The sequence below is a fragment of the Myodes glareolus genome, chromosome 27, assembly GCF_982192425.1.
Source record: "Myodes glareolus chromosome 27, mMyoGla1.1, whole genome shotgun sequence".
NCBI classification, from domain to species: Eukaryota; Metazoa; Chordata; class Mammalia; order Rodentia; family Cricetidae; genus Myodes; species Myodes glareolus.
In genome coordinates this window covers 23,981,182-24,007,973 of record NC_142052.1, presented here as the reverse complement: position 1 = coordinate 24,007,973, position 26,792 = coordinate 23,981,182, and the positions used below count along the sequence as shown (strand labels likewise).

Below are 26,792 nucleotides of genomic sequence, written 5' to 3'. Positions count from 1 at the left end.
TGATTTTTCTCTATTACAATTTGAAAATAACCAGCTTTAATCAGGTTGGCTCCTCTATCTAACAGGTAGACAGACACTGGGTGGTGACATGGTTGGCTCCTCTATCTAACAGGTAGACAGACACTGGGTGGTGACATGGTTGGCTCCTCTATCTAACAGGTAGACAGACACTGGGTGGTGACATGGTTGGCTCCTCTATCTAACAGGTAGACAGACACTGGGTGGTGACATGGTTGGCTCCTCTATATAACAGGTAGACAGACACTGGGTGGTGACATGCAGGCTGCAGATGCTTGTCTTCTAGAATCTTCTAATTCTAGGGCTGTAATGTAAACTTGGCTCTTGTGAGGTCACTGCTATTCTTAGTTACTGTTTCACATGGCACTTTTTGAAAACTTAAAAATGTCAGAAGGAATATGCTAGACAAGACTTTTAAAGGGAGCCAAAGGCAGTAAAATATTACATGTGACATAACCAGCCTCAGAGAGTTGTAACCAATCATTTCCCAAGCTGCTAACTGGGAGAACTAAGATGATTGCAACATGATGATTACAATACCAAAGAATGTATTGTTTTAAAAGTGTGATTTGCAACAGTCAGATCTCTACTACCCAGAAATTCAGATTTAGGTCAGTGTGCGTATCAGAAGCCAGGGATGGAGTGTAATTGCAGGGTACCAGGAGGCTGCCAGGTCTTTCCCATTGGCTTGGACACATATGAAACATTCTGTTGTCATTTCTGGTGCTGGAGATCAAACCCAGGTCTTGGACAGGGTAGGCAAGTGCTGGACCACTGAGCTAAAGAAACCCTTTAAATGGACGGAGATAATTACAAAGGGGTCTCTACAATGTTTGAGACAAAAGACAAGTGAAGAACAAGAGACCAGTTGTGTCAGTATGGGATACACATGGCTACCTCCAGATAGTATCAACACTGAAGCAGGATTTTCTCTTAAAACAAAGACCTGATGCTGACCGAGGAATTAAACATGCGTTGGTCATTATAATAAGGCGCGCTTTACTCATACCTATAAATGTTTTGTGTGTTTTCTGTTCCTGCGTGTTGTTTTACTGGTGGGGAGAGGAGGCATTGGTTCACTGGAACTGGTTTCCAAGTCTGATCCACAAAACTCTTAGAAAGTAGGTGGAGGCAGAATTCTCTGGGGGTCAGCCTGGAATTTTGTATTCACCACAAGTGTGCCGGTTAATCCTCAATGACTTCTTGTGTTGGAGTGCTTGTTTTAGGGTATGGTGTAGGAGTGTTTCCTGTGCTTTCAAAGTTGGAAGTGATCCTGCCTATTGTGAGATAATCTTTTTGTACACTGTGAAGATGTGTCTCTGCCAAGGCACCTTCTGATTGGTTTAATAAAAAAGCTGAATGGTCAGTATCTAGACAGGAAAGGATAGGCAGGACATCAAGAGACAGCTAGAAGCTCTAGGAAGAAAAGATGTGGGATTTTCCAGCAAGACACAAAGTAGACACACAGTATGAACAAGAGGTAACAAGCCATGTGGCAGGACTGAGATTAATATAAGTTAAGTTATAAGAGCTAGCTGGGAACAAGCCTAAGCTAAGGCCAAGATTTCATAATTAATAAGAAGTCTCCATGCCATTATTTGGGAGCTGGCAGTCCAAAGAAAGTTCCACTACTTTGTATTTATCTAAGGTGTTATTCTTTTTTCCCTTTTTTAAAATTTATTTATTTATTTATTAAAAATTCCCACCTCCTCCCCGCCTCCCCTTTTTTTTTCCCCTCCCCACCACCCCCTCACTCTCTAGTCCTAAGAGCAGTCAGGTTTCCATGCCCCGTGGGAAGTCCAAGGTCTTCCCCCCTCCATCCAGGTCTATAAAGGTAAGTATCTAAACAAACCAGGCTCCCACAAAGTCAGTCCATGCAGTAGAATTGAAACCCAGTGCCATTGTCCTTGGCTTCTCAGTCAGCCTTCATTGCCAGCCACATTCAGAGTGTCCAGTTTGATCACATGCTCCATCACTCCCAGTCCAGCTGGCCTTGGTGAGCTCCCATTAGATCTGTCCCAGTGTCTCAGTAAGTGGACACACCCCTCGTGGTCCTGACTTCCTTGCTCATGTTTTCCCTCCTTCTGCTCCTCATTTGGACCTTGGGAGCTCAGTCCAGTGCTCCAATGTGGGTTTCTGTCTCTATCTCCATCCATCGCCAGATGAAGGTTCTATGGTGATATGCAGGATATTCATCAATGTGGCTATGGGACAAGGCCAGTTCAGGCACCCTCTCCTCTGCTGCCCAAGGAACAATCTGGGGACCTCTCCTTGGATCTGGGAACCCCTCTAGAATCAAGTCTCTTGTAAACCCTAAAATGGCTCCCTTAATTAAGATATTTACTTCCCTGCTCCCATATCCACCCTTCCTCCATCCCACCCATCCCATTCCCCCAAGCTTTCCCCAATCCTCTCCTTCTGCCCTCTCTCTACCCATCTCCCCTTACATCCATCCCCCACTCCACCCCCCGTGCACCCAAGTTTTGCCTGGAAATCTTGTCTACTTCCAATATCCAGGAGGATAACTATATGATTTTCTTTAGGTTCACCTTCTTATTTAGCTTCTCTAGGATCACGAATTATAGGCTCGAAGTCCTTTAATTATGGCTAGAATCCACTTATGAGTGAGTACATACCATGTTCCTCTTTTTGGGTCTGGGTTACCTCACTCAGTAAAGTGTTTTCTATTTCCATCCATTTGCATGCAAAATTCAAGATGTCATTGATTTTTACCACTGAGTAGTACTCTAATGTGTATATGTTCCACACCTTCTTTAACCATTCTTCTATTTTAAAAGGAAACAAACTGTCTTTTTCATTATACATAGCAATCCAAGTTCCCACTCCCTCCCCTTCTCCCATTCCCTCCACACACCCTCTCATCTCACCCACATCCACTCCTCAGAGAGGGGAAGGCATATTGCTTAGGGAAGGTCCAAAGCCCTCCCTACTATATCTAGGCTGAGCAAGGTATCCATCCAAAGAGAATAGGTTCCCAAAAAGTCAGTACAAGCACTAGGGATAAATCCTGGTACCACTGCCAGTGGCCCCTCAGTCTGTGCCAACCATGCAACTGTCAACCACATTCAGAGGGACTAATTTGGTCCTATGCTTGTTCCTTCCCTGTCCTGCTGGAGTTGGTGAGCTCCCATTAGCTCAGGAAAACTGTTTCAGTGGGTGAACCCATCATGGTCTTGACCTTTTTGCTCATATTCTCATTCTTCCCATTATTCAACTGGACTTTGGGAGCTCAGTTCAGTTCTCTGATATGGGTCTCTGCCTCTGTTTCCATCAGTTTCTGGATGAAGGTTCTTTGGTAATATTTAAGATATTCATCAGTCTGACTACAGGGCACATCAGTATTGGGTCCCCTCTGCTCTGTTGCTTAGGGAATTTCTCTAGAGCCAGGTTTCTGCTAAACCTATAATGGCTCCCTCAATCAAAATCAAATATATCCCTCAATCAAAAATATCTCTGTTCTTGCTCTAATCTCTGGGCTTCCTCCTTCTCCACTATCTTATTCCCTCAAGTTTTTCTCACCCCTCCCCTTCTTCCCTCCCCTTCTCCTCTCTTCTTCCCCCTACCCCCATGCTCCCAATTTTCTCAGGTGATCTTGACTGTTTCCAATTTTCAGGTGGATTTATACATGTCTTTCTTAGGGTTCACCTTAGCTTACTTACTTACTTAGCTTCTCTAAGATCATGAACTATAGGCTCAGTCCCCTTTGTTTGTAGGTAGTATCCACTTACGAGTGAGTACATACCATATTCATGATTTTGAGTCTGGGTTACCTGACTCAGGATGATTTTTTTTTCTAGTTCCATCCATTTGCAGGCAAAATTCAAGATGTCATTGTTTTTTACCGCTGAGTAGTACTCTAATGTGTGGATGTGCCACATTTTCTTTATCCATTCTTCAGTTGAGGGAGATCTAGGTTGTTTTCAGGTTCTGGCTATTACAAATAATGCTGCTATGAACATAGTTGAACAATTGCTTTTGTAGTATGATTGATCATCTTTTAGGTATATGCCCAAGAGTGGTATTGTTGGGTCCTGAGGTAGGTTGATTCCCAATTTTCTGAGAAGCCACCACAGTACAGTGGTGTACAAGTTTTCATTCCCACCAGCAATAAATGAATGGTCCCCTTACTCCACATCCTCTCTAGCATAAGCTATCATTGGTGTTTTTGATCTTAAACATTCTGACAGGTGTAAGATGGTAACTTAAGAGTTGCTTTGATTTGCATTTCTCTGATGGCTAAGTATATTGAACATTTCCTTAAGTATCTTTTGGCCATTTGAGATTCTTCTGTTGAGAATTCTCTGTTTAGTTCTATACCTCATTTTAGTGGGGTCATTTAAATTTTTGATGTCTAATTTCTTGACTTCTTTATATATTTTGTACATCAGTCCTTTACCTGATGTGGAGTACAGGTTTTGGAGTATGACCTAATGGTTCTTTAAATTTTTTCAGTGTCTGTTGTTATATCTCCCTTTTCATTTCTGATTTTGTTAATTTGGATGCTCTCTCTCTGCCTTTGGTAGAGTTTGGGTAAGGATTTGTCTATCTTGTTGACCTCTGAGGTCTCTCTAAGTCTGCTTTCTTGGTGCTCTCAGTGCTCAGATTAAAGAAATACAAAATTCTGAGACTGTGTTAATAAAATTAACCTTGGACTGGGTGGGTGTGTCACATGCCTTTAATACCAGAACTCAAGAGGCAGAGTCAGGCAGACCTCTGTGAGTTCGAGGCCATCCTGGTCTACAAGAGCTAGTTCCAGGGCAGCCAGGAATGTTACACAGAGAAACCCTGTCTCAGAAAAAATAATAAATTAAATTAAATTAACCTTAGATCAGAGATTGGAGCCAGTGACTGGTTGACAGGAATTAGCCGTAGAAAGGGCAGAGGAGCCAGGAATATGGGGAGAGAGATGCACAGGAAGGAGTAGGGTGGGACTTAGAGATTTGGGGGCCTTCTGGGTTTCTGACAAAAGGAGAGATGTTCTTTTACTGGGCCTCCAGTCAAAAAGCAAGGTCAGCTGGTTGCTTCTTGGCTCCTGTGATCTAGCAGGTTTTCACACCAGCATCTGACTCCTGAGTCTTTATTGTAAATAGAACAACTGAGATGAAAACACCTACCCTTTTTCTGAGAGGCCCTGAATACTATTTAGAAGCAGATGATTTATTCTTGAGTGACAGCCACTGTGAACATCCCCAGACTAGCATTAAGTGAAGTGATTGGCCTCTCCAGGAATAAAACCCCACTTTCATAGACATTATTTGGCAGATTGAATCTTGATTGACCCACCAAAGACCAATGTGCTAAAATCTTGGGCTAAGTGTGGGTCTATTGAGAGGATGTCGAAACTGAGAGATGGGACTGACCGGGAAGTCTTAAGTCATTGGATTATGTCCTCAGTGGAAATTGTGGAATACTGGTCCCATTCTCTCTCTCTCTCTCTCTCTCTCTCTCTCTCTCTCTCTCTCTGTCCCTGTCTCTTTCTCGCACGTTTCTTGGCTCTCAGGTGAACAGCTGTGTTCTACTGTATACTACCAACCATCACTCATGGCTCTTCACACCCAAAACAGTGGGACCATCAATCATAGATGATAATATCTACAACTGTGATCAAAATAACATTTTCATCTTTAGAACTTGATTGTGTCTGGCATTTTATTGCAGTGACGACAAGCTGAGTAACACACGCTTACCTCATCGCTTCTTTGTGCTTGCCCTTTGTCTTCTGTAAGAAAATAGATTGTATTCTCATTAATTTTTAAAGGGTTCTATTTGTCAGAGAAACATGCCTTCTCATTTCTTACTTCCTTCTTTGTCCTTTGCCCAATGTCTTGGTAACTAACTTTTTATTTTCTATTTTCAATACTGAGAGTGGAAGAACTGTTCTACATTGTCAGTTTGTATTTAGTACTAACTTTAAGTGCTTTCTGAGTACACAGTGATGACATTTACTCACTTCATTATGCATTGCTGGGAGCATTCACATATTTTATCTAATTTCCCAACTTAATTTTCATTAACAAACACTTGAGAAATAATAAAATGGGAACTATCTCAACACCAGACTTTCAAATCAGCACTTTCCCTGCTTCTTCCCTTCCTTCCCTCTTCTTCCTCTCCCATCTCCATTTTCCACTGAGTTTGGCCAGTTCTGTTTTGCCATCATCCTTGAAGAATAAAACCAAGTACTTGTGTGGACATTATAAATAAGACGAGTGGTTCATGAGAGTATGGTCAATGTGGCTGCTTCAGCTTATTAAATTAAGCTGGGAATGCTCAAGTGGAATCAATGAAATGTATCTGTCTTTCAAAGACAAGACTCAGAGATGAAAAGGGAGAAATAGGATCTAAGTTACATCTAAATCCATCATTACCTTAAAATCTTGACAGGCATATTCTCTCCCTGGGCACACAGGCTGTACTAAATACAGTCTTGTTTGCTGGAAAAGTTTTAATGTAAACACATGCTAGTGTTCGTCAGAATACAGAAGAAGATTTGCCCAGAAACCACAGAATTAGTTACTGAACTGACTCATATGCTTCTACCCTGACAAATTCTTGTTTTAATGTCAGACATTTGATGATTAATTCAGATTTGTCATCTTCCATAGTTTCATAAAGTTCATCGAGGCTGTGTATGCAAATGTTCTTCACTACTTAGATTTAATTGTATCCCCTGTGCTGAGTATAGAGATTATATTTACAATAAATATTTCCAGTATAAATTAAGTATATATAAATATTGCTATAGTAATAAAATGCTGTGGAGGTCTACCCTTCCCTCTGCTTCCAGAGTCAAGAGAAAAATGGAAGTCTAGATTTGTGATGGGTAGAGAAATAAGCAGAGTTTAGTCGTTAGAGAATAAAATATTTTGTTGGAGAATAAACTTACATTTTGTCTCAAATGTTTTCAAATTATAAAAATGAATCTTTTTTAGAAGAGAGAAATTGCCCTATGTGTAAATCATATGAAGTGTTGAAGTTTTCTAAATTTATAGCTAATAGGATGTACTTTGGAAGAATTTATTTAAACATAAATTGTTTAAAGAAATATTAAGGCTGTCTACATTGCTGCAAATCCAGACTCATATTAGTTTTTGCTCACAGAATTTCAGTCTGCCACAAACTAACACATCATGGCTGTGATATCTAACTTCTGTGGGGTAGAAGCCCAGGCAGGTGTGGTCAGGTAGCACAGGGCTGCAATCGGGTGTCACCCACCTGGCTCCACTGTGTGCCTTTATACTCTGAAGTCCATTGCCTTTCCAGGTGTCCACCAGGGTTCGCCCCCTCCCATTCATTGGAGGTGACTCCATCCATCTTCAAAGGCAGTCACCCCAACCTCTACTTCTCCTTTGCTCTTCTAACGTGAAAGGGCATCCTCTTCTTCCAGAGGGGATTATGTTGGCTTACCATCTAGTCTGGGGACCTAAAATTTTCAGCTCCTTCATAGCAGAGCCTGCATTGGTTTTTGATTCAGTAATCAATTGCTGACAGCCTGTGGCCATCTCCCAACCTCTTTCTTCTGTAACATGTCATAATGCAACCCCCTGAGGCAGTCTTAACCGGAAACAAAGAGAATGATAGAGAATTTGGGCCTTGCTGGCCAAAACTTTAGGAAACTTTAGAGTCCTGGCAGATATCGTAAAATGTAGTACTCGAAGAAATTTAGGAAATTCTAAAGTATTTTATGAAACCACAGACTTGAAATAAGTTAAATTTTATGGAAATGAAAAAATGATTATTACTACCATTAGCCAAGATATTTTTCAAATTTGATTTTTGCAAACCTTTCAAATGGCTATCATTTTACATTATAAAACTTACCAACCCAACACTGTCCAACCTTGAATTATGGAAATAATGGCAAATCTAAAAGCGTGTTGCACATTGACTATAGAGATCTTTAATTCTTCGGTTGCTCTTCTTGAAAGTGACATGTACTTGGAGAAATTTGGCTCTCTTCATTTCTGTGACCCAATGGAAGGAAAGAAGTGTTTTCCATAAAAATGTTTCTGCCATTCCATATTTGTACCCCTGGCCATAGTTAATTCAAACCAAGATTTCCTGTATTTGCCCTTATGATTGACCTCTGTATACCTTACATGCTCTTTAATATGTTACATGTTGTTGTTTCACGCATGCTAGGCACATACTCTAACAGTAAACTGCTTTCTCAACCCTCCGAAATTATTTTTAAAACACTAGCAAGACAATCGGTCTGTATCCTTTTCAAGAAGCAGAGATGTTTTTCTTCTCGATACCCCTCAACAGTAGAATTGATACCTGCCCATTCATTGCTCGTGGTGGGGGTTTTAAAAGGAAAGCTTCTAAGCTATATGAATGAAAGAAACATCGGGTGCTGACCCTTTTTCTTTAGCTCTGTTTTGTCATGAAAACGATGCTAATCTAAAAATCATTTTTGAAGGGGAACATAAATATTTAAGATACTTTTAAGTTAGAAATGGTTCAATTACAAGGAAACCCTGCTGCGAATATGGGGTTTGCTGCAAGAGTGTGGTCTTAGGATGTGAGCATGTTGCGTAGTCTCACAACCCTTTATCTGTCACTGCAGCCAAGACAGGCACCTTGTCCTGCCCATAGTAGTCATCTCTATCTCTATCAGGTGTTCTTAGGCTGCTGGGATGCAGGAATTAGATTTCATTACCAACAATGCACTAGTGGCGCTTAAGGAAAGAAAGAAAGAAAAGCACTTCCACCTGGAGCTGCGTAACCACGAGGGAGTCTAGAGTTGAATCCTTTACTTCTTTCTCCCCGTGTGTAAGCTTCCGCACTTTTCTGTGGACACCCGAACCTCGAAACAGGCGCGCGCTTTTCCTGACTCGAGCCCACGAGAACGGACGCATGTCCTAGGGGTTTGAACAGACGACACACACACAAAGAGACCGGCTCATCTGCCAAGGAGCAAGTGGCAAATGGCAGCTTTATTAAGCATAAGTCGGGTATATATACTGTGGGGCAGAAAGACACCAGCCCCCCATCAGGATCAAGGAAAGAGAAAAGTTAGGGGGCCGCACCCAAGGTCGGAGAGCAGCTGAACCGAGAAAAGAGGAAGCCAGGTGGGCGTGCTCAGGCTCAGAGAAAAGCCGACCCAGGAACCTTGCCTGAGGGCGAGAACCTTGCTTGCAGGTGGAATTACCGTGACAGAAGAGTTCTCTCTGAGCTACACCCTTGGGCCGTAGGTGATATTAACATAACAGGAGAGGGCAGTTCTATGCCACACCCTCAAGCTGATGCAGTGGAACCAGGAAGCAGAACAGCCCTGCATGGCGTCTCGGGAAAAGTGGGGAACTTGTGTACCTACACCCGTGTCTTCCCTTTTCTGTCTATCTGTTTCATGAGTCTTAATCTGTACCTGCTTGAGCGGTACCTTCTAAATCTGTCCTGTCTGTTTCTGTTGGTGTGAGTCTCTGCGTCTGTCTGTGTGATTGTGTGTGTCTGTCTCTGGGTGTGTCTCTATGATGTCTGCTTGCTCTGTGAGTTGTACCTCTGTGTCTGTCCCTCACAAAGGGCTTGGATCTGTTTTTACTGAACAGAACAGAAAGCACCACATGGGGGAAGAAATGAGGGACACTTTACAGAGATCTGGATCAGAGTTTCACAAGGGACCAAGTCGCTGTCTCCACCAGACCCAGCTGACCCAGACAATAGACACCATTGTTTATCAAACAATATCTGTAAATGGATGTTTCAACCTTTATGATAGGTTTTAGGAAGTCACTTTCAACTTCCATATTTTCTGCTTTAGAGAAATGAGACACATATATAGTCGGACCATGGGAGGGTACCTAATTTAAGATTACAGCTATGCATTAACTTAGGTTGCAGAAGTTGACTGCATGGGCAATCCAAGGCAAGTAAAGTCAGTTGTTACATCGTTCTCTTAAAGTCAGGTCAGACAGTTTGAGTGCACAATGAGATAGCAGTCTTAAGCCTTAAGTCATCTCAATTTATATTGTTAACTCAGGATGTGAGGTCCAGCAAAAGTATTTTAGAATGTTAGAGGTATTTTCAGAAGATTGTATTGACACAGTATGACAATCCTCCTATCAAATATTCTTCACATGAAAAAGGACTAAGAACGGATTGGAGAGATGGCTCGGCAGTTAAGAGCACTGGATCTTCCAGAGATCCTGAGTTCCATTCTCAGCAACCACATGGTGGTTCACAACCATCTGTAATGAAATTTGGTACCTTCTTTTGGTGTGCAGGCATACATGCAGACAGAGCACCGTATACATAATAAATAAATAAATAAATAAATAAATCTTTTTAAAAAAAAGAAAGAGAAAGAGAAGGGAAGGAAGGAAGGAAGAGGACTGAAATATATCACAATGTGACCGTGATGAGCATAGGTTAGTATCTTCACAAAGCATTGTAAATAACCCGCCTGTTCGCTAAAATGACAAACTACAGTGAGGCAGAATGTGTTCTCTATAGCATCCTTCCTCCATCACAGAAAGGAAAAGTCCATCTCCATCTGGTCCTGAGAATTAAGTTGATATGAATCCAGTTAACTGGGGGAAAGCACTCTGTTTTTCTTAATATGAAGTTTTGTTTGCTTGTTTGTTTGGGGAGGTTATAAATTTGTTTATTCATTCATTCATTCATTCAATGTTTCCCCTCCCTCCTCTCCTCCCAATCCTTCTGTCTGACACCCCCCCCCCGCCGTGTTTCCACACCCCCAATCCACTCCTCCTCCATTTATGTTTAGGAAAGGACAGATCTTCCATGTGTATCAACAAAACATGACACACACAAACAGAAAATTGTAGATTAAAATTAGAGTCAAGGAAAGTGAGACTGTCAGCGTCAACTATGTTCCAAACTCAGAGATTTGTTCACACCTGCTGTGCCTCATCACAACCAGACTGCAGGTCCCCAGAACTGGTGATGGTGACGGAAACCAGAAATACGTTCTCTTCCTGTTGTGATGATTTTGTTGTTGATATTTGACTGTGTTTTATATTGTCTCAGCATTCATTTAATTGGGCAATTAAAAATTAAAACTCTGACCTGAATTGGAAGTCCTTCAGCAGAAAGCTCTTGTCTAGACCAGTGGAGCGCAGGCAACACAAACAGAAACACTCCTCCAGACGTTTACTGCACCTTCAGTATCTAGGTAATGTTGGCATTGAACTGATGGCTACAACCCCTCGCAATATTGCAGAGATTCATTGGATTATCTTTGTGGTTCGGTGAGATTTAGTGGGAAATGCACACAAAACAGCACCAGGGTTAAAAATAGGAATTTTCCTTATTTTGTCATTGCTTTGATTTATTTGTATCTTACCTAACATTGTAACAAAGGAGTAATAAGTTATGACTGTGTTGACTACTTTCCTTGTTTCTATGGCCATATCCCTGACAGGAAGTAACTTAAAGGAGAAAGGATTTACTCGGAGTCATGGTTTGAGTCTGTTGCGTCAAGGGATGTCATGGCAGTAGTGGGTCCTCCCAAGGCAATGCAAGTGTGACACAGCTTGCTCACATCTGGGTGTCCAGCCAGGAAAAGTGGATCAATTATAACCCTCACACTCCATCTCTACAGTCCTGCTGTCTACTGGGGCAGGGATTCATTGTTCAAAGGTAATACAGTCTAGCAAAGGGATTGTGAGGAGAAATAAGAGATCTTAAGGGATGGCTGGAGAGAAGGTATGGGAATGCATGGGATAGGAAAGCAGAGAGTCAGGCTAAAGCTGAGCAGGCTCTGCAGTTAAGAGCACTCACTGCTCTTCCAGAGGACCTGGGTTCAATTCCCAGTGCCCACATGGCAGCTCACAACTATCTGGAATTCCAGTTCCAAGGGATCCAGTACACTGACACAGATGCACCAATGCAAATCAATGAATCATTTAAAAAGAATAAGAAAGCAAGAGAATCTGGGCATCTCTATCACACCCTGCTCCCACGAGGCTAGGGATCATTGCTGAAGAGGCAGCAGAAAGATGGTAAGAGCCAGATGGATTACATGCCTGCTTGAAGCAGCGCTGGCCAGACATGACAGTGCCGTTGCACACAGAGATTAGGACTATGTGCAGAAGACCTGAGCAAGATCTAGCCATTCAGGTATAAGCATGGGGAGAGGGGGAGGCATGAACTCCTGCGCCTATCCGAGTAGCTATTGGCAGTTGAGGAGTGCTGAGGGGGAAAGAGTCACGCTTTGAGGGATGTGGGTTTTAAGAGGCTGCCTTTGCTCCAGTAGATGGTCCCATGCCCATGAACATACAAGCAGCACAAAATGGACCCATTGGTTCAAAGAAGGGAGAGGGAGAGAGTGAGGAGATGAAAGAGGAACGGCAGGAGGGAGAGAGTGAGGGGAAGGAAGGAGGAGAGGGAAGAGAGGGGGAGAGAATGAGAGAGAGGGGGGAGGGGAGGGAGAGAGGGAGGGAAAGAAGAAGGAGGGAGGGCAGGAGGAAGGGAGAGAGCATCCATGAAGTTGGGAGGAAAAAGTGGTGGGGAAAATAGGGGAAGAACTGGAAGGAGGAGAAAGAGGTACAAATCTAATCAAAACACATTGTTTGCGTGTATAGAGTTCTGAAATAATTTTTAAAAAGAAAGAAACCAGAGGAAGAAAGAACTGACCATAGCAGAGTAGGGGCAGCAGAGAGGGGGTAGCTGGAGAGCGGAACACACTGAGAACAATGTAGATTGACGCGCATGTATGAAAATGCCACAGTGAAACTCACTCATTCTCAGATAATGTAAAACCTGAATATGAACCGGCAGTACGGTTTTGTGTCAGTCTGCCCATATTGGGACCAAAGTGCTGGAGTTTGCGCTGGATGTGCAGGAGGAAGCTTTGCCGCTATGGCTCTCGACTGTTGAGAAACACTCACCGTTAGAGGTTTATGTGAGCAGTGAATTCTAGCCTGGCTTTTGCTTCTCTTTCTGATGCCTAAGCACACGATCTGTGCACCTCCCACTTTCCTGGACTTTACGTCCACACAGACAACTCCTGCAGTCATCCCCAGGGGATGCTGCACAGCCTCAGCCTGCAGGTCTCCGGGGGAACAGACAGGATGAGCAGTCGTTGTGTCAGCTTGCCAGCTCAGAGTTCTCTTGCAAAAGTATTCAGAGGAACCGTGAGGGGTGCAAGCAATGCCAGGAAGGCCCCCAGAGATGTCCTGCCGCTTTCTAGAGGGGCCCAGAGAACAAATGCGCATGGCTTTGAAAAGGGCACCTCAACTTAAATGAACTTTAAGTATTTAGGAAAGGGCCATTGCAGAAAATCTCTGGTTAAATAAAAAAAAAAAATGTTTTTTGTTTCTGTTTAATCATGTGAAGATTCCATCTCTCCCTTTTGAAAGCGGGAATTGTAATGAAATGCTCTCCTTGATTTCCCCAGTGGCTGATCTTCAGATCCACGCTGTTTTGGCACCAAGACTGATTTCCTCACACCTGGTTCCCATTAGAAAACATCTGGTTTTTCATAGATTCTTGCATCGACAGCCAGATGTTTCCTTTCTAATATAACTTCATATTGAAGAACTCGGTTTATACTGCAGCATTTAATCTGCTTAATAAAAATGTTTGAAAAGCTATCGTACTGCCAGATGTGGTGGCATATGCCAAAAATCCCTGCTCTTAGGAGGCAGATGCAGAAAGATGGGGAGTTCAAGGACGACCCTGTCTCGGGCATCTCTGGGACCCACTAAAAATAGTCGTAGACTTTTCAAATAGAACTGCTTACTGTAAGGGATCTGATCTGCTCTCCTGTGAGTAAGAAATAAATAACTGATTGACCTGTCCCAAATGGCCTATCTATGGTGTCAAAGACGTGGGTGTGTGAATTGTAAGACTGAGCCCATTGTCGGCCTTCTCAGATAGGTACAGAACCAAGTGCAGCCTTTTGGAATGGACGGAGCTGGCAGACTATGATTGAGTTGGAAAGAGGTTATCATTCCTGATTAAAACAAAGAGGATCAGTTCCTCGGTGAGAAACCATTAGCAACCAATACAGTGTCGAGCGAGTAGGTGTCTGGGTGGCAGCGTGAAGCTCTGTAAGTGCGGAAGTGGCAATTTTCTGGTGTTCTGAGCGCAACAGAGTTATTTCTGGAACACTCCATAAGCCCAGAGCCTACTGAAGTGAATGTATATTGTCTCTCTTCACCTAAAATGCTGTTTTCAGAGGAGTAAATAGATGATTGGCTTTTGAGTCTGCGCCCCAGCTGGTATTTTTAAATCATTTTTTTCTATCCACAGCTCTGTAATGTGAAACATTTCTCAGAATGCAGCAGTCGATTTTTAGTCTTTTATTTATTAGCATGTCCATATTTCTATTACTAAGTCTAATATCATATAACCCGAGGCTTAGTGAGCATTCTTTTCTCTGTGATTGTAAAGAAAAGTACATTTTAGTCCAATGACTGACAGAACAGTAAGCAGAAATGTGTATAGGTAGCAGAAATAATCTTCTTCCAATTGCATTTTGTAAATCATCAGTACAATATTGAGTGCAGATTATTGAGGTCTATGAGGTGCTTCTGCCAGATCACGAAAGGTGGGGGCATAGGTGAAATGTGACAATAGAGAGAAAATTCATTGCGAAGAATGAGCATTGTGCACAGAAGTGAGACCTCATGAAATGCGGCTGTAGAAGGACACATGAAGTAGCCATGGGGGTGGCAATAGGAGTAGTAAAGTCGGAAATAACTGGAGGCGAAGAGGAACTGGAAAGGCTGCTCAGTGGGAACAAAGTTACAGTTGGTCAGGAAGGAGAAGCCTACTGTGTGAGCACATGGCCGTGTGTCACCCTTGGCAACGAGCACCGTAGGCTCCAAATGGCTAGCAGAAAGGATTTTGAACATTTTGCTATAAAAATGGTAAATGGTTGAGGAGATGTATTTAATGTAATTTAAGCATTATATAATAGATGTGTATTGAAGCATTGCCTATTAGTTACCTAATTCATACATAAAAGATCTATGTTTTGTGAATCAGTTTAGTTTAAATCATAAAAATTAAATAGTTAACTTTCTGAGGCTTTATATACCAGCTTTTCCTCACTGGAAGAGATAGTGGCACTAAGTTTTTGAAGAGGTTAGTGTTGGCTCAAGCCTGAGGAATCTTCCCTCCATGTTTACCTTGTTTTCCTGGGCCTGAGGCAGCGCAGCACAGATGGTGAGTGCATGCCGGGCACCTGTGCATAGCAGCCAGGAATGCATAAGGAAGAAGACAAAGAGCAAAGCAACAGCACCCTTTTCCGTGGAGACCTCCAGCGGTCTCACTTCCATCTGCTTGTTCACGCCTTCTACAGATGCCTCCACCTACCCGTCAGGCCGGAACTCGCTCCACCAGCATATGGAACAATAGACAATGTCCCAGGTCCAGGCTGCAGCCCTCATACAAAGGGCCATGCTGAAGCGTTCACAGGTGCGGTTTGCACTGATTGAAAGATACAGTGTTCTTCTCGTGACTTTAATCCTGATTTATGAAGGCTGTCCCGAATGGGTAGTTTCTGTTTCTAAAGAGTCTTCAAGGCCTGTTCTCCTATGTAAGCACAAAAGATGCCGCGCTTTATAGATTCCTGCTAAAACCTAACACAAATAGCAAAACTTTCTTCAAGTGTGTACAAAGAGCACTGGTTCAGTGGAGATTGTCTTTGCTTCTCACCCATCTCCTTCCTCCTTCTCTCTAGTCTTGCTTCCACTTCTAATTGGCAAGTTTCTCACCAGTTTTAAAGTCTGCATCATGCTTTTAATGTTCTTGTTCTGCTTCTGGTAACATTAAAGAAAATAAATTAAATTTAAAAGGGGAAGAAAATTAGCAGAACATTTCTCTGGGATCCGATGTGATTGGTGTAAGCTGCAGGGTTTGTGAATGGATCTCAGTAACTGGACTCACGTTTTCTGTGCTGAGTAATTCCTGCCTAGCTCCAGCTCTGCTCCCACATCACACAACTCACTTGGGCAGTGAGCTGGTGTGCTGCCTGGGGCTAGAGCCTTTAGGAACCATTGCCAAGTGGGGCATGAAGAAGGACTCTCCTTAATTATGCATGGGAGGCATTCATAATGCAGAAGAATCGGCGAAGCCAAACCAAGGAGAAGGTGTTTGCTAATCTATCAATCGTCAGCCAGATGAAGAACAGTGTCTGGGCATCAGAAGACAGTAGCAAAGATGGTGGCACCAGATTGCCTGGGCAGTGCAGAAAGCAGAAGGCAGATCGTGGGGTGTCCTGTGAAGCATTTAGAGATGAAGGAGGCAAAGCCTTCCAAACAAGCCTGAAACTGGGTTTCTTCAAGACATTCAAGGGTGGTGTGAAGCTAGAAAGTATGCTTTTCACATGCTGTTCCTGAGTCTTCTCAAAGTATTAATTACCCAACAAATTCTTTAGAAACTCAACGTTACATGGAGTCACCATAGACTTTTCCCCTGGCTCTTAATTGCACTTTTGAAAGAGAACATAATCCACGAGGCATAAAAAGAAAATAAATGGACCAGGCCAAGTGAGGCTTGCGTGACCTGGAAAGACCTTGTGTCTGTGGGTAACTGTGTCTCAGCCTGCCTCTGAGACAGGACAAGGGACCGAAATGGTCAGATTAAACTAAGGTTTCAAAAACCACTTGAAATTTTTGTCTTTATCTAGGAGCCCTAGTCTTTTTAATATTAGAAGATAAATCAACGAAATTGAGTTCATATCCCTCAGTACTATCCCAGCCCTTTATTTTATTCAATAAGACGCTAAGTTGGAAAAAACGCATAGTCATATGACTTCCTAGTGTCGGCACCCAAACCAGAATATGGTCTCTTTCTCTTAGTCCTTTCTATACATGATTTTGACACTGTGGAAGAAGGGTTGTAAGTATAGGGCAGGCGCTGGAGGAATTCAAGGCTGCATTCTCTACTGTAAAATGCTCCCTATAAAATAGCCTGAGTGTTTTCCCCAGACCTGAAACTGACTCAGTTATTTTCATGAATGAATAAAATATGATGCAGAAAAGTTTGGTTTTGTATTTCTGTGGATGGATACTTGCCTGAAGGTCTGTCTGTGAGCTACATGCATGCTTGGTGCCCATGAGAATAAGAACATTAGGCCTGGGAGCAGCGAGCCAGCCAGTAAGCTATGCAGAGGTTTTAGTGACCAAGACTGAGAGCCAAGTGCCAAGACTTTAGTGCCAACGTGGAGAGTGGCGGATTGATGAGTGTGCCTATTGTCCATTGCTTCCTGGCTCCCAGTCTGCCAGTCTTCTCTTTCTTCTGGGAAGATGTTTCTGATGGGTTTAGTTGGGGGCATTGCCTCAGGCAAGAGCTCCATCATCCATATATTTCAGCAGCTGGGTTGTGCCGTGACTGGTATAGACGCCATTGTCCAGCATATCGTCCAGCCAGGGCATCCTGCCCACGGGGGTATTGTAGAGGCCTTTGGCACTGAGTCCTGCTGGAGAATGTTGACACTGACCACAAGGTTCTTAGAGACTTGATCTTGAACCATCATGACCATCAGCAGCTACTCAACTTCCTCGCCCACCTGAGATCTGCAAGGAAGTGATGAAGGAAACCTTCAAGTACCTTCTCCAAGGGTACCACCATGTGATTCTGTACACCCCCTCCTGTTGGAGACCAAGACACTGCACAAGTACACGAACCACACTGCAGTAATGTACTATAACCGAGACATACAGTTGGGGAGAGATGGAGAGAGGGAGGTGCACCCGGGCGAGGTGCCCGACCCAAGCGGGAGAGAAGGGTTCTCTTTCCTCTCACACCCCCCCCCCACCCGCCCCACCGGGAAAGCCTCAGGATCCGACTGGATGGGGCACATGCCGTAGCATGCGCGCAAGACCCGCCCACTTGAGCACCATCGCCACCGACCCCGAAGCCTCAGCCGCTGGACCTTGAGAATGTAGAGGCAAGGATTAGTGCCCCGCTACCCCTGGCCAACCAGTTCTAGACAGCTTGAACAGTGGAGCCTTGGCAGATACCAGGTCCTTCTCTTACATGGCAAGCTGAAATGCTCTGTGGAGGACCTGCCATTCAGGCTTGAGTTCCTAATGGGCCTAGCAGGTATTGGCAGTCTCAAATACCTGCTCACCCATTCCCGTCTACCTTCCCCCTAGCTGGGTACACCGAAGTGATAAGGCCACAGCCCTCCTGTTCCTTGGAAACCAGGTCAGGTCCCATGTTCTCAACACTACCCTCACTCTGATTCTGGGATGGGTCTCTGTGCTGGGCCAGCTCTGGGGCTGTGTCTGAGGCTCAATTTATGGGGCTCGGGATGGGCAAAAAGAAGCCAACTGCCAGTACGTACCCCTTTGTGCATTTCCTAGAGTCCCACCCCTCCCCTAGTACCCTCTGCAGAACAGTATCCATGAAGGTGGGGACATGGCAGTTATCAGTTTCTATGGCCCTCTCCATGATCACAACTGTGTGGCCAACAGTTTCTTAGGTGTGAACCTCCTTAGAGCACCTGCCCCATCATGGCCACAACCTCCCTAACGGACCACAGCAAATCTTCTAAACTGCGGAACTTCTGCTTCACACAGAGATGCCTCACAGGGTGATGCCTTTTGCCAGGGTGCACTGGGAACCCTCTCTGGGGGATGCTGTGCCTAGGCCGAGACAGGGCGCTTTGTTGTACTGCCTGTACTCCTCCTGTTCTGTGCTGTATGGGCTATGGTACAGTTCGCAAGCCAGGATAGGGGCTGGAGATTTAAACACACAAGGACACACAGAGACAGAGACACGGGTCATCTTTGAAACAAGAATGCCCCCTTTATTGTGTTCCAGGGCATTTATATGGAGATCCTTAACTGATAGCCACGCCCCAGTCAAACCCACCAGAAACCACTCCCCTGCCGTCAGGAGCTCCTGAGGGTCTCCTGCTCAGGGCAGCTGCAAACACAGGAAAACAAGTTGTTTTGCTCAGAGCAGCTGCAAGCATAACAAGCTGTTTACAGGAAATTCGGGGTCTGGGGTCACTTTGAGAGATCCAGGTTCTAATGGGGCTTTACTCACGACTTAGCAACTCCCTTCCATCACAGCCTCTGAGCCCTGCACTCTTGGTGTTCCCCAACCTCACACTGTCTGACCTTGTGTTTTCCCCTAAACGTTTCCTGCCCCTGGAAACCCTATGTCAGGAGCCAGCAGCCCCAGGCTGAGATGGGCTCTAAATATCACGCTCCTGTCTTTTACCTTAATCTGAAGTACAATAGTCAGCAAGATGCTGATCGATTCTCCTAGGTTGTATGACTCTGGATGGCAGGACTGTATTCTAGTGTACCACAGCCTGCTCTCCACCGCTGCTCAATAAGTTAAATTGGCCTTTTAAAAAAATAGAAAGAAAAGATTGTTTTCAAGCTTAATAACAGAAAATTACTTTGATGCAGCATAAACAAGAAAACAAACTATTTCTAAGAAGAAATATATATATATATATACCTATATATTATATATATTGCCTTGTCAATGGCATTTTCTTCAATAAAAACAAATCTGTGACTTTTACAAGTACTTAATTGTTCATGACAAATATGGTTTGAAAATAATAAGGACGATGCAGAGGAACTTTGGATGACTGTCCAAGCAGCCAGGTGCTTCTGTCATTTCTCACAGGTTTTGTAAGTCGCTCGCTCACACTTCTTGCCTACTCAGCTATTTTTCCCCTCTCGGGTCTCTGAGGGACTTGAAGACTAGATAGCTATTGTTAGAGTTTTCCTTGTTTTAGGTGCAAGGCTTTGAACTAACTAAGATAGGATAGATATGGAGTATTTTTTCTGAATTTGTCAAATGCAAATTAGACATTGTTGATGTATTTATTGCCTTATATACTGTATATAGTCATTGTACTTATTGTATATAGTTTTTCTTATATTAGACATAAAAGATGAAATGTAGTGATATTTCATTTTATTTTAATAAATAAAGCCTGTCTGAAGATCAGAGAGTAAAACAACCACACTGGTCAACCATATAGACCAGGCAGTGGTAACACACACATTTAATCCCAGTAGCCACACTAGTTCGCCATAGAAACTGGGTGGTAGTGGTGCACGCCTTTAATCCCAGCACTAGAGAGGAATAGAAGATGGAAGGAGACAGCTCTCACAGTCTCATTCTGAGATTCCTGTAGGCAGGATCGCCATTTTGATCTGAGGTAAGAGGTAAGAGCCAGGGACTGGTTGCTTTGCTTTTCTGATCTTCAGGTTGAACCCCAATATCTGTCTCTGGGTTTTTTATTATTTTGCTACAGGAGGATCTATGTTTTCTTAATGTACTATATATAGCATTACAATGGAAGTAGAGGGGACGATGTTAAAAGTATCCTAGCCAACATCTGCATATCTTTATATTCTTCTTTGCTCAAATGCTGTCAGTATCATTCTGTTTGGCTTATAAGAAGACAACAGGATGGCAATGTTTATGTGTTATGTCACAGAAGCCAATAGTTAACTTTTCACAATTAGGCCTTGATAGTCATGCCCACTTTAATCATGGTCCTGCTACCTGACAACAGAACATTCCTATTGTTTTAAACAATGGGAGAATTATGGTGCAGTTCAGAGCCTAGCCTTGGGGATGGGGTTTGCAGCATTGGAAAGTTGACCGTCTCTGTGATGCTAAATTCGCCACAGTCACATCATACTCATTCCTCAGGTAATTCCCCATTGTGACAGAGACCATGACAATGGTGACATGAACTAGATGACTGTTGCCCAGCAGGTAGTGTTCATGAGGAAAGACCTACTGACAAGAGTAGAAGAAGTAATGTTTTCTTGAAGCAAGGGTCATTTTCCGGGGAAGTTGTCTAATCTTTCGCCGCTTTTTGAAGAAGAGTGTAAAGCTGGTAACACCAGACACCATCTTTTCAAAAGCTGCATACATAGACAGGCGACTATATTCAGGAACACTTTAAGCACATATTTTTGCTTAGACTAAGGCAACAGAACTGAATAAGTTACACTGGTATTTTATATGCTCTAGTGTGATTTTGATATGATTAAATATATTTTAGACTAAATTAATTCATGGCAAGTAATGTATGAAACATAGTTTATGGTTATGGAAGGTAGCTCAATGTAGCTACCTTTGGGTCGGGTCCCCAGTGCCACCACAAAAAAGTGCTAATCTTCCATAGTACTAAGAAAAAATATTGTTTTACCCAAATAACTAAGGGAAAAGAATTTAATTTGAAAATGAAAACATTTGTGCAAGAATCTTGGCACCACAGGATTCTGTAAGCAGGAGAAATTTAAAACTTCATTCACTACTATTTTGTGGAGGGCTCTGAGGCTACTGAGAAAAGTCTATGTGCACTATATTTCCCAGACTCAGAATACCCTACAGACAGCGACTTATTGTGCTAAACATGGTTCTAAGATTTCTAGCCTGGAGACATCTTACCTTTATCTAGAATGTTTAAATATTTATATATGATGAAATATATGATGAATTTAATCAGCTGAGAAGATATTAAGGAAAGGCTAGACAGTACTGTGCATGTGCTTTCTAGTCTAATAGTAGTGTAGGAAGTTTTCTCAGGCTTGTTTTACTTGGTGCCTGCACATGGGAGGAATGCTGAATTCCTCTGCTCCAAAGTTGTTGCACAAGAGCACTGATTCACCCAGCCATCCAGCATTGCTGTCCCTAGTGTGCTTTCATCTACTCAACAGCAAATACGTTCCAGCCATTGTGGACACAAAGGTGACCTCCCAGGACCAGAGTCAGTGGTTCTCAACCTGTGGGCCTCAACCCCTGTGGGGATCGAAGGACCCTTTCACAGGTGTCGCCTCAGACCATCGGAAAACACCCCAACATGAGTCACAGCATCGGCAAGGTTGAGAACCACTGACCTAAGTCATCAAGAAGCTTAGGAGCTAAGAGGGTAGATGCAGGAGCTCACACTTTACCGAGAACCATCACTAAGATTCCCTAATAGTGAGTGGTACAGGGGTCATAGGAATATAAGGCTTTGGAATCTTTCCTACTCACTATATTCTATAAGTCCTAAGACTTTGATTTCTGAGTGGCTTATTTCCAGGCAGAATGACATATATGCACCTGCCATGTGACTCAGCCTCTCTATTCAAACTTTACAGACTGCCTTCAAACACAAAGCATTGTGGTTCTTTTGTTCAACAACACACAGGAGTGTTGTGCTTGCTGTGGATGTGTACTTGCTGCCCTATCCCCCGCGGTTCATAAGGAGCTCCTCGGGAGATCAGGGGTCAGATTAGGACAAAGAAAATGGCAGGTGGCAGAGTAATATCAGGGAAAATTCAACCAAGTTTCATTGAACCATTCCTTTCTTTTCATAAATTTTCAGAGTTTTAATTAAGTGGTGTTGTGTTATCTTGGCTCTTCAACAGGGCTCAAATGTTATCTAATTTAATGTCCCGTTGTTTGTGAAGGATGCAACTCTTCTGAAGAGCTAGAGACAAAATCTCTTCCACATGAAAGTCTGAATCTACTGGATGTCCGCTTCCATCTGAAGCAAACTGTCCTGAGTTATCGTTGGCAAACTATCATTTACACACAATGATCAATGTTTTGTTCTTTATAATATTTAATTTCAAAACTGTGAAAATACAGAAAGTGAGTCATTTTGTTATTTCTTTGAGTCTTCAGACAACATCGTGTATTTTACATGGCTGCAGCTACCACATGTGGCTTTGTGCATGTTGAATAATTTGCTATTATTTCATAGAATTTTTCTAAGCTGTTCTGCAGTCTTTATCATGATCACTTCCAATGAAACAGCACTTTCTAATCAGCAAATTACTTCACAGTTTCCTCACTGAGTCAGGACGCTTCCAGCTACCACCTTCTCTGAAGAACTCTACAGGGTGCCTACAGCCCATGAGATTATTACTGCTTTCAAAGCAAGTTCCTCTCACATTCGTCCTCCTTTGAAACTCACTGTTGTGAGTTCTTTTATATCACTTGCTGAAAACTGTTCTCCAAAAGACCCCAAAACCTTTGATATTTCTACAAGTGGTTCTTCGACAAACACCGTTTTAAGTTTCCCACCAATGGCTTTTGAAGAGGCCTCGTCAGCTCCCTACTGATCAAGAAAGGGCCTGGGTGGGGCAGACTGTGTGCCCAGTGGGTTTTCATAAGTAATACATGAAATATAATAATACATGAAATATATTATATAATATATAAAATAATACATAAAATATATAAAATACATAATATATAAAATAATACATAAAATAATACATGAAATATAATAATATTTCATAAGAAATACATGGGTTTTCATAAGTACATCACCATTGTAAGAACCAGGTAGTTTCATTGACAGTACAGCTGCCAATACTGTCAGTGGTTTGACAGAAATGGATTTGCGACATTTATGTTATTTGGCATCTGACAGAAAACTGGCTTTTGCTGAAGATCAGCCAACTAAATTTTTGCTTTGTTTTGTTTTTAAGCAGAAGATTTTGTTCAGCAATTACAACAGAAAATAAATTAGCCAATGAATCCATTTATTGCTGAATGTTACACAGTAATCCCTCCCGTCCTCCTTGGGGACAAATCCCAATATGTCAACAGACACCTGAAGCTGTGCATATGCTTGTCTTCTGTGCTTGCCTACCTAAGATAAAACTTAAATTTAAATTAGGCACAAAACAGACTACAGCAATATTAAGAATATTTACAGCACTATATAGTACTCAAATGTATTTAAAACTTGTGAGCTTCCAATATTTACTTTTACTTATTTGTATATGTGTATCGGGTGTGTGCATTAGAGATTCAAAGAGGGCATCAGCTCCCCTGGAGCTCAAACTGCAGGCAGTTCTGAACACAGCGTGGGCACTGTGAGCACAGCTTAAGTTCTCTGGGAAAACAGCAGTGCTTTAAATTGCTGAGCCATCTTACCAGCACTATGTAGGTTTTTTCCCTAGAGCTTTCTGTTCCATATGTTTGGACTACAGTTGCCTGCAAGTGACTGAAAGAGAAAAGCAACTGAGTGTGGTCGAGAAGGGCACTGCTTGTGTCATCACCTCGCTCACGCAGAAGTCAAGTCTGTGTCCAGCTTCCGTCACAGAGTGACATCTTACACAAACACTCACCAAGAGCCTATAATCTGCCCTGATTCTACCACTAGGGACACAGATTTTTTTAATTTCAGATTAGAAAACAAAACAAAAGTCTTTTTCATAGTTGGCGTGCCAGCGTGAGGGGCAGAAGCAGAAACGTGTAAAAGTGGTTTGGAGTGGAGAATGCTAGCGTGGTGTTTGCTACAGAGAAGAGACAGAATCAGAGCAGATGAAGTCAGAGTGAGGAGGTGTGGAGGGGGCCATCAGATTTAAACAGGGCCTCCTGGAGTACCGTGCCAAGAAGGTAACAAGAGGAGGGAGCTTCCATAGGGCAGAGCAGGACATACTCAGAACCAGAGTGGGACCACTGGCAAGTGCCAAGAACTCAACATTAGCGGAATACCTCACCTGTTAGAATGAACACTGGAATCTGTTCAGAGATAATGGGGTCATTAAAAGTAGATTGCCTGCATATGAAGAATTGGGACCCTGTATACAGATGAGAGGAATGTAAATTAACCATTATCAAAAGCAGTATGAAGGCTCCCCATAGATTAAACATAGAACTGCTGTAATCCCCAACAATCCAACCACTGGACAACTAGCAAAAAGAAATAGTGCCACAGTTTCCAAGAAGTATCTTCACTCTCATGTTCATTACAGTACAATAACCAAGGCATGGAGTCAGGCTAAGTATCCATTAATAGATGTAGTGGATAAAGAAAATGTGATCACAGAGAGAGAGGGGGCGGGAAGGAAGGAAGGATACTGTTCAGAGTTAGAAAAGAAAAAATAGTTACCTGTGACATTGAAAACCCTGGAATTGTGCTGTGTGAAAGAAGCCAGGCTCTTTAGAAAGGCAAATTCTATTGCTGTCACTTAAAGGTGAAATTTACAGAAGCAAAACGTGAAACAGTGAATACCTGGTATTGGAGGTAGAATGTGGGATATCACAGAGATCTTGGTCAAAGGATACAATGCATGAGCAAAAGAAATACGTTCAAGAAATTTGTTTTGTAACATAGTCACAAAAAAAATCTTAAAGAGAGAATGAGAGAGTGAGAGAAGAGAGATTAAATAATACTTAACACATTGAATTGGCAAAACAAGGAAATACTAGATATGTTAAATAGAACTTTCCGATATAAATGCTTACAAAATAGTATTCATTCCCTGAATGATAAACTTCTGTAATCTGAGAAATCGAATCCTGTCAATACCTCATCCTCAAAAACGTGTGTAATGAGGATGCACACTCTAGGAGACACGCTTCGCCGTAGAGTAGAACTGTAGGTCACCTACAGTGCTATGTTGTTGGGTATACCCCATCATTCCTACACTTGCTTTCGGGTTTTCTCATAATAATTTTGCATAGAAACACAACCAATATCACAGACATCTGGGGTTGTGGAGATGGCTCAGTCCATCAGTAAAGCACATGCTGCACAAAGATGAGGACCAGAATTGAGGTCTCCAGAGCCCATGCTAAAAGCTAGGCCCAGAGACTCAAGGTAGTAACCCCAGCACTCAGGGACATGGGGCCAAAACAAGAAGGTTTCTGGGGTTGCTGACAAGCCCCCCTGCCAATCAGTGAGGTCCTGGTTCAGAAAGAGACCCTGTCTTATTGGGGGCCTCTGAGTACCAACCTCAGTGCTCCCCCAGGGTTCAGACAGTATGCTTACAACATGCAGAACTGGCTAAAGGGGTCTGAGGGTGGACCAATCAGCCCATACATGCCTCCTTCTCTTGTCTCTATTCTTCAAGAAAAGTTCCCTTTCCCCACAAGGCTTCCAGTTTATGAACCCACACAGACGCAATTAGAAATTCTCTGGCAATAGCCAGGATTCCAGACATGCATTTCTGAGGACCAAGAAGACAGATAAGGCTGACAAGGCGGGCATTATCTTACGTATGTCTCAGAGAGGACATGGCTCTGAAGTGCCCTGGCATATCTGAAAAGGGTAAATTGAAGAAGGGGATGTGGTCTCTAAGAGGAGGAGAGGGAGCTTGTCCGTTAACTGCATATGTGTGGTTGGTTAAGCTAGCAGTTTGTAATTGATTAATGTGGAGAAAGGGAAGAAGACTGCAAAGTGCTGTACACTCTCTGAGCACTTTCTTCTGCTTCCTAGGAGGCTGGGAACACAGCCTCATAGTAGTCATGGCAACCAGCAGAAGCCAGGGAAGGAAAATGGATGGCACTTGAACCACATTGTATTTTAGCCACATGCTAGCTGATTAAAGGGAACCCCTCAGCTCCTGAGATAAAACATCTAAGGTGACTAGGTCAAGGGAGAAGCTGTGCTACGGTGAAATCTGGAGCCTGACATTTCCAGCTTCCGGGACAAGGGGCGGCTTTGTTACCACTGTCGCCTGAGTGAGAAACTTTTCCTTTTTCTGGGGTGCTTTCCAGAATTCAAGGCACCCAGTATATATTCTGTATATCAAGATTATACAGCCAAATAAAAGGTCATCCAGTATAACAGTACATGAGGGAGCTATGCCCAATAATTGATTGATACACTGCTGAGGTTTTTTTGGAACAAGTCCCACTGTGGAAAAGGGAGCACTATGGCTTCACAAGGGTGTTACAGAAATGACACTGACTATTCAAAACACAGGTATCCCCAAAACTCTGCAAGTTGAGTTTCCTCCCCTAAATACGTGATTCCTGTAGTTCAGTCTAGTGATTTTGTCCACTGTATTTTCACTGTATAATCCTGTGGACCACAGCACTGTCTCAAAACATAA

The 26,792-nt window shown here is 42.9% G+C and overlaps 1 protein-coding gene and 1 pseudogene across 6 annotated transcripts in view; both read left to right on the top strand.

Annotated features, from left to right (window-relative positions):
* Dlgap1 (DLG associated protein 1) overlaps positions 1–26,792 on the top strand; it is an 809,700-nt gene that overhangs the window by 363,305 nt on the left and 419,603 nt on the right. The window lies entirely within an intron of this gene.
* On the top strand, positions 17,262–18,113 carry LOC125401464 (dephospho-CoA kinase domain-containing protein-like; annotated as a pseudogene).